We start from the raw sequence: 11,307 nt of genomic DNA, 5'->3' as shown, positions 1-11,307 counted from the left end.
AGAATAAAATAACATGAACGTAATATTAGTCAAACAAATAATAATACCCTTTACAGTATGCCTAAAGATAACAAGGCTGTGTGAGTCAGCCATTCAACAATCTTTGACATTGTTCTTTGTAACGATTTATAGTTACTCAGAGTTGTTTCAGGGAGGCGTGTAGAGGAAAATTCTCTCTTCAATTGTCCTCAGGTGGGTGTGTGATGTTTGCCTTAATAAACGTTCCTGCATCGTGGGGATTAGTGAACGAGTACCTTGTGTTGTCCAGGGTGAAGGTCAGCCTCGCCAAGTAAAACATGCTGTAGGGGACTCCTGCGTTGCTCAGCTCAGCCTTCACTTGGTTGAATAATGCTCAGAGCCTGCCGACCTCAGAGCTCACGCCAGGGAATATGTGCACGGCAGAGCCATTGTAAATCAGGCGGTCTTTATTTCTGGATAGTTTCAAGATCTTTTCTTTATCCAAATAATAGTGCAGCCTCACAATAAGCACCTGTGGTCTCTCTCCGTTCTGTGGTTCCGGGGCAAGGCTCCTGTGTGCTTGGTCTATTACTAACGGTGTGTCAAAGTTTTCCTCCCCAAGCACGGCGGAGAAAAACTTCTGTTCTCTAGATCTGTGCATTTTTCTTGCAACTTTTTGTAATTCTTCATCAGCATGTCATGGCTTTTTTCCAAGACCGCTATCCTGTCAGTTGCATCGCTGAGTGAATTGCCCATTTCTTTCTGTTCGTTCGCTGTCTGTGTGTGTGTGTTACGTAGGGCCTCCATCTTCTGCAGGATCTCGTCCCAGAGCGCGCCGATTTCTGCCCTGGCTTCTTCACGAACAGTGGAGATGTCATTCCTAATCTCTCGATGCATGCTTTCTATCTGTGCTTTAATGCGTGCAGTCTTAACGGATCAGTCCTCAAACGCCTCCCAAATTTCTCGTCTAAAGATGGTCTAGTAAACTATTTTAAGAAAAGTTTGACGGAGCTGGCTCTACCTGCTAACTACTCCATGCGGCCGGAAGTAGAAGTCCCCTGAAACCTTTTTTAAAAGTAGCTTTAGCTATCAAAAATTGTCATGCTTTTCTGTCGTTTACTTCGTCCAGGGTGATGTGATATGTGGCTTGCGAGCTAGACTAACAAAGCTAGCACTGGTTCTTTCTACGGCCAATTTCCACTGGATACGTGTCCGCTGCATTCAAGGCTGGATTAAGAATTCAGAGGCCCTTGGGCCAGACTCTTAGAGGCCCTTACACGTGCGTGCGCGCGACACACACACACACACACACACACACACACACACACTTGTATGTGCACCAACACAACAGACAACTACTTTACTAGTGCACAAGTGTGGATGTAGTAGTCGATGGAAACTCCTGTACTTGCACAGGATTCACACTGACTGATAAATTCAACACAAGACTCACAGCATATGCAGTGTATGTATGTATTATCAAAACAGTCTACACTCAGATATGCAGAAACACTTAAAAGAATAGCAAGCAACCTGTTTTTAGAATCGCAACAATATTAAACGAGTCATAAAAAAACAATGCACATTACCAACACTTGGGAGGCAAGAATACACACACACATTAGAGTAGCTACCTTATGCAATGACCTTTTTCCTGGCCTTTCTCCTAGCAAAAAATTATTATTTTTACCTCCAATAGTTCTGTCCCTGGCAGAAGCTGGGTAGGTCGACCTGCAATTATGAAATTCTGCAGCGCCTCTTTGAATAAGAACGGTCTTTATCGCTGCTTGTGTCTTTCCACAATGCCGGATCCGTAGTCGTCTCGTACCACTCCTGCATTTCTGGTTCAGCTTCGGGGGCCACCGGTCCCAGCGGCGTTGTCACTGGAGTCATCTGTGGCACCATCCGCAGCATTGTCCGCGGGATCACTCACGGGATCATCCGCGGTAACATTGGCCTCACCGCGACCGTCAGGCGGGCCCTCCAGGCTGGTCAAAGATGCGGGTGGGGCCGCCGATGAACAGGTGACTGTCACTGTCTCAGTTAAGGGTGAGGCACCCCGCTGTGGATGAGCCCGTAAATTGGAGGCATCTGCCGAGTAGCGATCCTGCTCTTCACTGTCGCTGATGCCGTTAAAGTTAGATGCGGTGAAAAAGCCTGAGATGTTCGGAATGCCATGCCAGAGTTGCGAATGTCTTTTTCCTCTCCTGTTTTGCTTTTAATTTAGAGGCCCTACCCTAACCCACCGCTTTAATTTTTTTCCCATGTTTTTCCTTTCCTCCATCATCGCCCGGACACAGACAGCAAAACAAACAATCAGTAATTTTTTATTTGCAACTAAATCGGGTAGGCTATAACTTTGTAATTCATCACACACTCTCACAAGAAAAAAAAAAAAAAAAACCCTAAGTGACGGAGGCCTCTGGGAGCTCGAGGCCCCCGGGCCGCGGCCCAGACGGCCGGTTCAGGATCCAGGATTGGCTGCGTTGCGTCTCCGCCACGCCAGCCGACCTGATAGGTTTCACTTTAGTCTATGTGTCAATCCCCACCAGGTCCGCTGCGCTGCGTATCTGCTCCGTCCCCGCTCCGGCAGTCTGAAGCCCTCTGGAACAGATACGCAGGACTTCTATATCTGGCGGATGCTGGAGCACGACGCAGCAATTCAGCTGAATTTAGCACTGAGCAGACAGGAAGGTAAGAGCTGAAATAATAAACAACATCCGGTTACTTTTCAAAATTAAACAGTCCTCGCTGACGGCAGTACACAAATCTCAAAGAAGAGACAAACACAAGCCCTTCTACTAATCCTTCGGTCAGGAACACTTCGTGTTGTTGTTTTTATAACACAGACCTATAACTGTGGTCACGAGTGATCATATGATTACCGCGGAACTCCTTGGCCTCGCAACGCCAGCTGTCTACCATACTTGCGCCTCGGCGGACTCAAAACGCAACCGGTGGGGATTGCCGGACGGTGGACAGCAGAGCAAAACTGGATCGGAGCCGTAACGCAGAGGACACGTATCCAGTGGAAATTGAGGGTGACACGTGTTAAAAGTCCACACAAAAACAACAACAGGATCTTTATAGGGACCACAACAACTTCAGGGGGAGGATACATTTGGGTATTACACAACAGCTCTACAATGTAAACTGATATTCCACATCAAGTCTGACTTGAGTTGATATGTTGCCTGCATTGTGTTCGCACCTGATAAGTCTGAGGCAGCAGGCATCACAAAAACAACGGTGGGATTTGGACAGTCAAAAACACTGGATGGAAAACTTTGGTAACCGAGTAGTTTGTTAATCCTCTGATTATAGACACCAAGCTACCCCATAATCCACCTCTGTGATACTTTGTGTCTTTAGGTCAGATCAGCCCACCAGGGAGCACTGGCCGAGTGACACACTTTCTCCAGCCAGGACAGTTGTGTAATTATGGAACTCCTCTGCTGCCCTCTAGTGGCAGATGCATTCTCCCTTTCATAAACTGATCATGAAAACAAAATGTTTATTCACTTTAGTCATGAATCATTACGAGTCACTGTGTCTGGATCCATGACTTCTCATCTCTGTTTGAATGGAGTTGATTTGACTGTTCAAGCTGGGTCCAAGGCCTCACAGTGCTGTTTGTGAAACCTGGTTGGCTTGTAATCAGCTTGCAAGGTCATTAAGCACAGACTCCTCTCTCCACTTCCTCTCTCTCCCTCTGTCCGGGGCATTATAAAGGCTTATGGGGATTAGGTGTCCAGAGTGGAGGAGGATGCAGCTCTGGAGTCGGGAGATACAGGTGGGAAGGAAAAGTCTGGTAGGGTGAGGAGCTGACTATATTTATGTGGTGCCACGTGTTATATAGTGTTGTTAGAAATGAATAATGCAATGCAATGCAATGAACCGCTCAATCGTTTTAATTTCAGGATGCTGGATTTTCTCCCCCTCTCTCTCTCTCTCTCTCTCTCTCTCTCTCTCTTTTTATATATTTATGTGTGTGTGTGTGTGTGTGTATATATATATATGTGTGTGTGTGTGTATATATATATGTATATATATGTATATGTATATATATGTATATATATATATAGATATATATATATATCTATATATATATATAGATATATATATAGATATAGATATAGATATATATATATAAGATGCCGTGTGGATTTTTCTAGTAAATAAACAAAACGTATGTTTACTTTCAGTTATACTCATCAAAACATGATGTGTGTATCCTTGAGGTCATGTTGTGATGTTGAATGCTCTAAACATCATTCCTTGAACATCATGATTAATGTAGCGTCACGTTTTTGTAATAACATATATTAATAATAACTATATGTCAGGGCTTTATAACATGGGGAAAACACAGAAAAAACACATGTGGGAAAAGACAACCTTTCTAACACATAGTCAGCATTGTGAATTGGTATATTTTAATCCAAAGCATGTTTTCCTAAACCTAACCAAACTCTGATTGAGAACTGGAAATAAAAGATAATAAAATAATAAATAAATGAATAAGTCAACAACAAAACAATAAGTTGATGAGGGTTCTCAATCAAGTGCTATATCACAGGCAACTAGACTTGTTTCAGTTTCTTGAAGACCTTCCACTTTTCTCTCATCCAAGAGACTTCTTCAGGTCTAACTAACTGTGTGTGAGTGTCATTACAGAGTCGTTAAGGACACGTGGGAGCTCAGAGGGCGTCCACATGAAAACGCTCTTCAGAGTTTCAGAGTCGTTAGGGCCACTTGAGGGTCGTTGACCCAACCCACATGAAGGCAGGTTGGGTCTTGAGTTGAAGGCCCTCTGCTTAACCCATTCAACCACCACGACTCACTCTGTATGTGGATTTTGTCACTTGTTGGTCAGTTTCATTGACGCTCCGGGGCAACTTTACTTATGATTCTGTAGAAATAAAACAACACGGCAATATAAGACAAACCTACTGACTAGCAGTCATTTAAACATTAGGTACTCAAGGTGCTCATATGTTTAAAATCCTTGTGGTCTTTCTTTGCCTCCATATAAACATAAATATATATATTATATTTTAATAACCATTAATATAGCCATATAAACAATTTATTAAGGGTAAAGGGTAGCCTTGAAAGTAAAATATTATATATATATATATATATATATATATATATATATATATATATATATATATATATATATTTAACTACTGTTAATTATTATGTTTAAACTCGCCAATGATTTGCTGATGTGTTGACATGTGGTCATACAGTCAATGTATTACTATCTGTCAACAGATAAATGATCGTTAATAAATTCAAGACAGGCATTGTCTAGTTAGAAAACATAACTAGACAATTAATCACTTCCTCACAACAGTTCCAGATTACTACTGACTAATACAGTAAAAGACTTCCCATATAGGCTTCAGTCTCAATCCATGTGTTGATGCAATATATTTGTGGTCAGAGGTTTACACCAAACACACACACACACACACACACACACACACTGCTTAGCTGGGCCCATGAGAGGAGGTAGAGCAGTTGTGAATACTTCATTCTGTTTTAAAGCAACACATCTCTGGTCATATGAGCTGCCAAGGGTGTCCAGTGCATCTCGTGGCCTGACTTTCAGCATGAGAAACACTAAACACTGCTGCTCTTTGTCTCTAAACTTTAAGTGAGTGTGTTTTCTTGTGCCGGTTGGTGTCATAGGGTGTCACTGATTTTACTGAGGGATGGCATATCTGCTGCTGTTGAAAGGCTGCTTAACACATAACTGTTAGACTCATGGGTCATTTGAATATTGATTATGTCACCTTTCAACCTGTGATATTTTGTCATCAGTGTAGAGGTAAATGTGTAAAATATAACCTTTTAAAACAAAAAGAAAAGAACAATGAGCAATTCATGTCATGTCATGTCATGTCATCGTCCGAAACCGCTTTATCCCTTTCCATGGGGTTGTGGGGGGTTGCTGCTGGATCCAATCCCAGCCGTCTCCGAGCGAGGGCAGGGAACTCCCTAGACAAGTCGCCAGCTCATTGCAGGACCCTCACTGATGAGCAACGTGGGTTTCAGTATCTTGCTCAAGGACACTTCGACATGCAGCTTAGCCCAGCCCGGAGCCAGGATTTGAACCAGCAACCTTTTGATCACTAGCCAACCTGCTCTACCCGCTGAGCTACAGCCACCCCCACAATGAGCAATTCATTGCACAAAATAATTAACAATAAAGGTCCAATTTGTAAGATAGACTGTGACAATACTGAGGGTGAGGGTTGTTTGCCTGCCAGACCTACCAACCCCACAGTGTTGGTATTTGACGAGTTGGGAATGAGATTCAACAATCAACTACGATCTGGACCTTTAAAGCTGCTGTAATTAATATTTTCATATTAATAATGGCTAAATGTGAAAAGAAACACAGAGTGTGTGGTTGTGTGTTAAATTCAGGTCAACTCTCACTAAATTCAGCACTCACCAGAGACTCTGGTTCTCTCTCTTATTTAAGTACATTTCTCCTGCAGCTCCAGGCGACAGTCAACATGACATTACACAAACAACTGACAACAGAGATCACTTCTGTGCATCTCTGCTACAGTCAGGTTGATAAACGGGAGTAAAGATGAATCCACATTTTAATCCCAAAAGTAAAAAGGAATCTCTGAGCTCTCCATCTGTCTGTAAATCTGATATGGCTCTGAGTGTTTATTCCTCCAGAAAGTCTGGCTCTGCACCCAGCTCTCTTCTCAAGAGCTGTCAAGATCAGAGCGACTTAGCAGAGGCTTTCCTTTCACAACACTGGCGAACATCTTTGGTTTTGTTTTGATTGAGAGACCCCAAGCAGCAGAAATGACATATTGTATGTTCAAACCTCTTATTGGAGGATTAGAAAATTCTAACTTTGATGCCCAAAATGGAAGTTTTGAGAAAGACATAAACACAGCATTGCATATCAACACCAACCCCTCCACAAATCAGAAGCATAGGCAAATAATATGTGAAAGTAGAATTCACCAGTTATTACTGGGATGTTGTCATGTATCTAAAGATAAAACTTTATGCCATCAGAATAACTCTAAAGATTCCATGAATGCATAAAAATGATACATATTGGAGTGCTTTATAAGTTGAAAAGTTATAAAGCACAATGAGGATTGTTAATCCAACATCCTCCTCCTGATGATGCAAGTATGGGCACATTATGCAGTCACTGTCTTTGCCAGACAAAAGATGGCAAACACCAAACTCCATCATCAGGTGGATAGTTTGGTGTGATTTTACGACAGATGGATACACTTCTGTAAAATGGCCAATTGCGGCATTCAAAGCTGATTGAGACGTCTCTACATATCAGAAGTAGTTGTTGAGTAAGTCTTGATAATTATGCATGGGTGGAATGACTTGTGTGTTCATCTGCCAAATCTTGAAGAACGTGACGTTAACTTACAACCTGTCTCCCAAGAGCGCTCTGTTGACTGTGTGTGGACTGAAGGTTTTCGTAGTGTCTAACAAACAATTGCCAGGGATTATAAAACATATCAGGGAGTTCCTCCCATAGCACGCATTCCTTTCAACTTAATGTCACTGGGGGCGGTTCTGTCAAACATGCTGACTTATGGGTGCAACTGAGTGACGATGACTGTCTCCAACATCAGATGTCTCTCAAAACAATACGCGCAACTCACTGGTAACTTTTTGCCCTAAACAACATGACCGAGAAGCTCTTAAAGGCTTTGAAGTATGATAACGAAGGGAAACATCCCTCTCCCATTCCAGACATTAGTGTCAGCACTGTCGCCTTTGACCTACACACGTGAAAAGCGGGCTTATGGTGGGACAAGTTACTTGTACAGGGAGTTCTCTAGGTTGTAGCTCATTTCCTCCACTACTCAAAGTTTTGGAATCCTGGAATAATAATGTTTCTTTTTAATGTCAGAAATGTCACAGAGCAAGTTTCAGTTTCAAAATAAGGAATTTACTGAGTCTTAATCATTGAAATGTAACACATGAACATACTATATAAACTGGTGTGTCAATTCGTATAATTCGGGAATTTCACAAGTTGTTATAATTTCACCCGCTTCCTGATTGATCAGCACCTAAAATGACAAGGGCTAATGAAGATTCGAGTGAAAACAACATTTATGATGACCCATTAGCTTGCGTCAGACAACAGCTAACATTAGCATTCAACTACTTCCTCGCTAACATTACTGCTTTATAGTGTTACATGCTACAATAGGCGTAAATTTATCAAATATATCAACGTACATTTTGGACACATTTTAGCCTTGAAGTAAAACATACTGATGTAATCAAGCTGTAATGTTAGCTAGGAAGTGGTTGAATGCTATCGTTGTTACCTACCTATCAAATATGTTGTTTTTACCTTGAAATAAGGCCTGGTGTCCCTCCAAATGTTCCATATTCATTTTCTTTTTCATTGTCTTTTAATTTGCAGATCAAATCAAATCAAATCAGTTTTATTTATATAGCCCAGAATCACAATCACATTGCCTCAATGGGCTTTACAATCTGTACAGTGAACAACATCCTCTGTCCTTAGACCCTCGATTCGAGTGAGGAAAAACTTCACGTTGATGGGAAAAAAAAACCTTTGCAGGGTTAAAAACAAAAAAAAATGGAAGAAACCTCAGGAAGAGCCACAGAGGAGGGATCCCTCTTCCAGGACGGACAGACATGCAATAGATGTCGCGTGTACAGAAAAGAGCAACAAATCACAGTTTACAAGTTGACATAAAGTCTGATACAACTTGTGTAAAGTGAGTGGATCCAGGAGACGACTGAGCAGGACGAGGCATCACCAAGTGGTACCCAAGCCAGACGACCTCCTGTCCACCATGGTGACCTGGAAGAGGGCAGGCCACACACGATAATTAGTAATAGACAGAGAGAGGGATCAAGATTTACAGAGGAGATAGTGAAGCAGAGGAGAGCAATGATCCAGCAGAGCCCAGATGGGTTGCAACCTGGAACACAGCAGTGGTACATCCCACCCTGAGTGTCATGTAGGAGGAAAATGGCTGCCATGTGGCCCCTTAATGCAGTTTTAAGGTTTGTAATGTGTTGATAACTTCGGAAAAACCATGACAGACACAGATTAGAGGATTTTCTTGTATGCCGTAACAAATGAATGGAATGGATCTTTAAGTAATTGTAATCTTCAAAATACATTTTTTTAAATTAAGCAATTGTCAGAACACATATGGACATATTTCATCTGTTCTTCTTCCAGCCTTTCTGCTTAGCAACGAACTGTTTGGCTAAATATTGTAGCATTCTGTTGAGTTTATTCTGCAGATTAAGCTAGAGATACATTGACTTTAGTTGTTTATTCAGCAGGTACTGATCAAAGACAACAAACAGAGTCGGCTGCAGAAGAGAAAAAGAAACCAAACTGTGTAAGTTCTGTGTGACTGTGAGCACTTTGTAAACCTGTTATCAGTAATCATTTGCCGTTTGCAGACAGACAGGTTAACAGAGGCCTGTGAGACCATGCTATTTGCATTAAGAGCACATTCATACCTGTGCTGTGCTGATAACAGGCTCTCTGTGGGTAGACTGTGACTGCATGATGTAATCCACATTTTCCTGCTTTTACAGCCACTTGCCTGTGACGTAAGTAAAAACTACCACAATGTTTGTTCACTGCTGTCCTGTTGCAAACAGGCCTGCTCTCTGTCGCAGTCTGTTATTCACCCACTCACACACACAGTGAATCACATGACAAGGAGACTTTGTCTTGCTTAAGCATCAGCAGTCTGAGAGAAGTCCTTCAGTGCAGACACATTTAAACATTGTCAGAGTTATCTCTGCCTTACATCATTGTCAGACAACACGTATCTGGAATAGGCCAAAGCCAATTGCACCCATAGGAACATTTCAGCGTCTCAGGTCTTCTCTCCATGCATTCTGTTTGACATCAGCTGTGAAGTTGACACATTTCAAAATCAGTAAATCCCTGGACATCCTCCAAAGATAAAATCATTATGAAAAACAATCACATAAAATTTCTTCTTAACTGAGGAGTAATTTATAACCTCATCTAATGATGACAAGAAACATTTGTTTGACTGTCAATTGCATTGTTTTACGCTTACGTAGTTAGTGCTAATGCAGTAATTAAAGGCGCTTGAATGATGCTTAAAGAGCCTCAGGACAGTTATCAAGGAGCTTTGTGTGATCATAATGTAGGAAGAGACTAATGACTCCAGGCCTTAAGACTGATTGATCTGTATCAACTGACCTGCTGATTGATCCTCTCTGCTGGAGTGACAATTGAATCAAACGAGCCTCTTTGGATCACATGTTCTACTGAACAAATATAAAAAGGATCCTATGTTTCACCACCGAAGTTGACCTTTTACTGCACAAGTGTCGCCAAGACGGGCTGCAAACTGTAACATACCATCTATAGAAATAACTCAATGACCTACTGTGGAGCTATGTGTTGCTGCTGGTGGAACACACTCTAGTGCTACGGTGTCACAGAAGGATGGGAACTAATAGATTGGAAAGTCATGTCAAAGGCATGTGTCTCTGGAAATGATTTGAGCTAAATGATGAAAGTGCATAAAAAATTAAGTCACTGATGCATCAGAATAAAGTTTTCTTCTATTTGTGCCTTATGTCAACTGAATGTGGTTTATTTAGGTAAGGATATTTAGGACATACATTGGACAAATTATAGAATTCAGGACAATTCAACTGTAAAAGGAACAGTTCACCCAAAAATGAAAATTCAGTCATTATCTTTTCACCTCAGTGCCTATGGAAAGTTGAGTTTTGTAGTTCGCAAAACATTTCTGGAGCTTCACAGGAAAACAGCATTGCAACATGCCCCTTCATAAAGAAACATAAAATGGCCACAGAGCCCATCTGGCGTAATTCAAGGCTCTGGACACCCTGAGATCCCTAAATCACTTAAAAAGGTGTTTTTTTAGACCTTTGACACAAGGTCGAGCTCCAAGCTTTTAGTTTAGCAGCTACACTGAAGTTTTCAGCTTTAAAAAAATGGTTCTATTTTTGAATCAATCTGGGATTTTGGGATTGTGGAGACTTAAATTATCCTGGCCGAGCTGTATTGAGCCTTTTTGATGTTTTTTTTCTGGCAGATTTTTTAAATCTTTTAAAACAGACCCAATCTACTTGAGTTGTTTAAGGTGAATACTGCAACACTGTTTTGCTATGAAGCTCCAAAAATATTTTATGGATTAAGAAACTTTATAAAACTTTTCATATGCATGAGAGTGACAAAATAATTACTGAATTATCATTTTTGGATGAGCTGCTCCTTTAAGCAGTCAATAAACAGAGTTGTTTTCTTTGGGGGGGCAA

Source organism: Sparus aurata, chromosome 10, assembly GCF_900880675.1.
Source record: "Sparus aurata chromosome 10, fSpaAur1.1, whole genome shotgun sequence".
NCBI classification, from domain to species: domain Eukaryota; kingdom Metazoa; phylum Chordata; class Actinopteri; order Spariformes; family Sparidae; genus Sparus; species Sparus aurata.
The sequence above is the reverse complement of the archived record's forward strand: the minus strand, read 5'-3'. Positions refer to the sequence as shown.